This window comes from Sminthopsis crassicaudata, chromosome 2 (assembly GCF_048593235.1).
Source record: "Sminthopsis crassicaudata isolate SCR6 chromosome 2, ASM4859323v1, whole genome shotgun sequence".
NCBI lineage: Eukaryota > Metazoa > Chordata > Mammalia > Dasyuromorphia > Dasyuridae > Sminthopsis > Sminthopsis crassicaudata.
Genome location: NC_133618.1, coordinates 18251664 through 18256032, shown reverse-complemented (window position 1 = coordinate 18256032; position 4369 = coordinate 18251664). Strand labels below are relative to the sequence as shown.

Below are 4369 nucleotides of genomic sequence, written 5' to 3'. Positions count from 1 at the left end.
GGGTAGATGTCACTTATTATCACTAACATTGAAGAGACATTTATCTTAAAAAAAAAACAACTCATGAGGTTAGAACTATTATTATCATTCATTAATAGATAAGAAATCAGAAAAGGTAAACAACTAAGGCATAATTTGAATTTAGTTCTCCCTAAGTTCAATTCTAGCACGTTATCCATTTCCTCACCTAACAGATAGGATCTCTAAGGCCCTTGGACATCCTGATCACTTCCTTGAAATGCTTCCATGTCTTTCTAAAGACATGGCTTCAGTACTCAGGAGAAAGAGCAGTTTAGTCCTGGATGCTATTTCTCTTAAAGAAGCCAAATGTCACGTTAGCTTTCTTGAAAGCCATTTCACAATTTATTTCTACTAAACTAAATTCTGTCAGAGAAAGCTCTATGGGATCAATGGCTCATCACTCTAACGAATCATGGGTTTTTTTTTTTTTTTTTTGAATAGTGACTGTCATCTTGTTAGGATTTTACTAGGTGCTAAGTTGGTTATCTGATACTTAACAATTCTCTAGTTCAGAGTTCACAACTTTAAACGGAGTTTACACATTTAGACTTCTGAAAGGAGTTTCCACCTTTAAGGGAGTTTACACCTTAAGGGAGTTAGCTCATTGGCCCCTTAAGGAGTTCCCACCCCACAAGCCCATTCTCTGGGAGGATAAAAAGAGCCAAGACTCAGCAGGGAGGTCAGTCTGGAAGAAGAGAGTCTGGCTGGAGGCTTTGCATTCAGAGGGAGCTAGAGGCTAGAGCCATTCTGACAAGAACTCACTGGGGAACCAAGGAAAGAGCCAGTAAAGGACAAATTCCTGGCTGCATTTTGAGTACTACTGGTACTGGAACTAAAACTAACGTGGGACAACTTTTGCTTGTACTGACTGGCTGATTCTGAGCCCTTCAGGGAGTTAGCTTGGACTTCACATTTTGGGGTCCAACATGTGGCCAGAGGAATTGCTGCGAGAGCCGAAGCCAGAACCCAAGCCCAAGGAGAAGCTGCATTGGTGCCACGCCCCCCGAGAAGCCTTCAGCCCTGGGCCCCGCACAGGAGCCCCTGGCAGTCAGGAGAAGGAGGAAGAGGGGGACGGGGTCAAGGGCAATCCAGAGAACAGTGCTCTCATGGACCCGGAGCTGGAGGCCATCAAAGCCCGAGCAAGGGAGATGGAGGAAGAGACTGAGAAATTGAAGGAGCTTCAGGATGAGGTGGCAAAACAGATGCACGTGAGCCTACCCCCAGGCAATGTTGGTCCAGTGATCATGTCCATTGAGGAGAAGATGGAGGCTGATGCTAGATCCATCTATGTGGGCAATGTGGACTATGGTGCAACAGCAGAAGAGCTGGAGGCACACTTCCATGGTTGTGGTTCAGTTAATCGAGTCACTATCCTTTGTGACAAATTCAGTGGCCGTCCTAAGGGATTTGCATACATAGAATTTTCAGATAAAGATTCTGTGAAGACATCCCTGGACTTGGATGATTCTCTTTTCAGAGGAAGACAGATCAAAGTGGCACCAAAACGGACCAATCGGCCAGGGATCAGCACCACAAATCGAGGTTTTCCACGTGCTCGAAATCGTGGCAGGGCTACTAACTACAGTAGTTCACGGCCTCAATTCTCTGGCTTCAACAGCAGACCTCCGAGCAGAGTCTACAGGGGCCGGGCTAGAGCACGGACATCCTATTCCCCTTACTAAAAAAAAAAAAAAAAAATACAAAATACAAAAAAAAATTTTAAAATACAAAATACTGGGGCAGCTAGGTGGTGCAGTGGATAGAGCACCAGCCCTGAATTCAGGAGGACCCAAATTCAAATCTGGTCTCAGTCATTTAATACTTCCTAGCTGTGTGACCCTGGACAAGTCACTTAACCCCAGCCTCAAAAAAAAAAAAAAATACAAAATACAAAAAAAAAAAAAAAAAAAAAAAAAAAAAAGCAAAAAAAATGCAAAATACAAAAAATTTTTTAAAAATACAAAATACTGGGGCAGCTAGGTGGTGCAGTGGATATAGCACCATCCCTGAATTCAGGAGGATCCGAATTCAAATCTGGTCTCAGACACTTAATACTTCCTAGCTGTGTGACTCTGGACAAGTCACTTAACCCCAGCCTCAAAAAAAAAAAAAATACAAAATACAAAAAAATTACAAAAAAAGAAAAAATACAAAATACAAAAAAAAAAAATACAAAATACAAAAAAAAAATTAAAAAATGCAAAATATGGGGGCAGCTAGGTGGTGCAGTGGATAGAGCACCAGCCCTGAATTCAGGAGGACCTGAATTCAAATCTGGTTTCAGACACTTAATACTTCCTGGCTGTGTGACCCTGGACAAGTCACTTAACCCCAGCCTCCCCCCCAAAAAAAAATACAAAATACAAAATACAAAAAAATTACAAAAAAATACAAAATACAAAAAAAAAAAAAATACAAACACACACACACACACACACACACACACACACACACACAAATACAAAGGTGTGTATTAGGAGGAGAGAGGAAAAAAAAGGAAAGAAGGAACTCCAAGAACTCAATCAAAAGATAGGTGGGGCATGATGGCAGCTCAGGTTACACCCAAGGAACCTTTAGAAGGTTAGAACTCTGATGTGATCTATCAGCCAAAAAGCAATCACATAAAAGAAAAGATTACACTTGGGGAGAATACAGGCCTTTTTAAACCAACAGGTCAGTATCCAGTGCAAACAGCTCCAATGTAATTGCCAGATGATGAGAAGAGATTTAGAAAATGGTAAATAGAAGGAAATTAGATAGGTTAACTGCCTGGGAGAGAGGGTTTGCTTGTATTTTTACAGACAGAGAAGGAAACAGATGGGGGCAACAAGCACCTGGAGAGAGACAGGAAAAGGAGAAAAACCTCAAAAAAAAGGAGAAGATCTAAGAAACATCTGACACTGAAAGAGCATGGATGATAAGGAGACTGTTAAAGAACTTTAAAACCAGCAGGAATCATTTGATTGCCTAACACAGGAAGAGACTCTTGTAGGACTTTAAAACTTACAGGAATTATTGGATTCCTGGAACATGAACTAATGGACACTGATTACTTTTGGCCCTTTCTAGGACTTATGGACATGTATAAATTCTCAATTTATGATTATATGAGCATGTTATTTGTTACTTTACTTGTATTATGTTACTATGTGTTTATGTGTTTATGTAATTTATGTAATTATGTGTAATATCTCCAATATTGATGGATTTATGCATACCTGTTTCAAAGTCATGACCACCCTATGTTCCAAATCAAAATAAATGCTCAATATCCTCTATTCTATTCAAAGATCCGTTTTATCTATGGGATGATTATATTCAGTATTTTTTTTTAAGATAAGGCATTTTTGGTTCTGTAATTTTATATCATTTTACATTCTAAGTTTCTCTTCATTATTGTGGAACTCTTCTAATATGGTCATCAAGTAATCTTGCTAAAGATTAGTCTTGTTATGAATTACAATATTTTCCTCCCATAAGAAATGGTCTCTACAGGGGTGAGTGAGATCTCACATTCATGAAATTTCATATCTATTAAAAAAATTGAGAATCTATGAACAATAGGAACCGTGGATCAGCTAGTAAATAGAGGGCTGGGCCTAGAGGCAGAAAAATCTGCCTAAATCTATCCTCAGACACTCACTAGCTATGACATTTGCAAATTCGTTTAGCCATTTTGACTTTAGTTTCTTCATCTGTAAAAGGAAATAGAGAAGGGAATAGTAAACCACTCTAGTATCTTTAACAAGATGACTGAACAACAATAAAAACCAAAAGTACATAGTTTGGATGGAGTTCTTCATTATGTCATGTAGGTCTTTCCATGTTATTCTAAAATCAATGAGCTTACCATTTCTTACAGCACAATAGTAGTCCTTCATAATCAGATCGAAAATTTATTCAGCCTTTCTCCAATGAGCATCTTTGAAAGTTCCAGTTCTTTGCCACCCCAAAGAGATGTTATAAAGATTTTAGAATACACAAGTTATTTTCCTTTCTCGCTAATAATCTTTGGAAATATATTTTAAAAGACCTAGCAGCTTCTATACCAAAAGACAATATGATTTAGACTTTTATATATCAAAGAGCCAAAGAGCTTGGGTTGTGTCCAAGAATAGCTAACTCAGAAAGTTACATATGATTCTGAATGGAAAAAAAAAGGACACTTGATAAACTGAAAGATTTTCAGGTATTTATAATAAAAAAGATCAGAACTCAATTTGATCTAAAATATCCTGAAGATGTATAAAGAAAACATTAAATAATAATTATTAGTCACTCATTCAGGGCAAATTATTTGTGATAAATGAAAATATTATCGGTATTCTTAAAACTGTCAATGTTATTG

General features: G+C 38.0%; 1 pseudogene; it reads left to right on the top strand.

Moving 5' to 3' along the window:
* The first annotated feature begins 1169 nt into the window (after window positions 1–1169).
* Window positions 1170–1703, top strand: LOC141553113 (polyadenylate-binding protein 2 pseudogene; annotated as a pseudogene).
* The last annotated feature ends 2666 nt before the right edge of the window (window positions 1704–4369 follow it).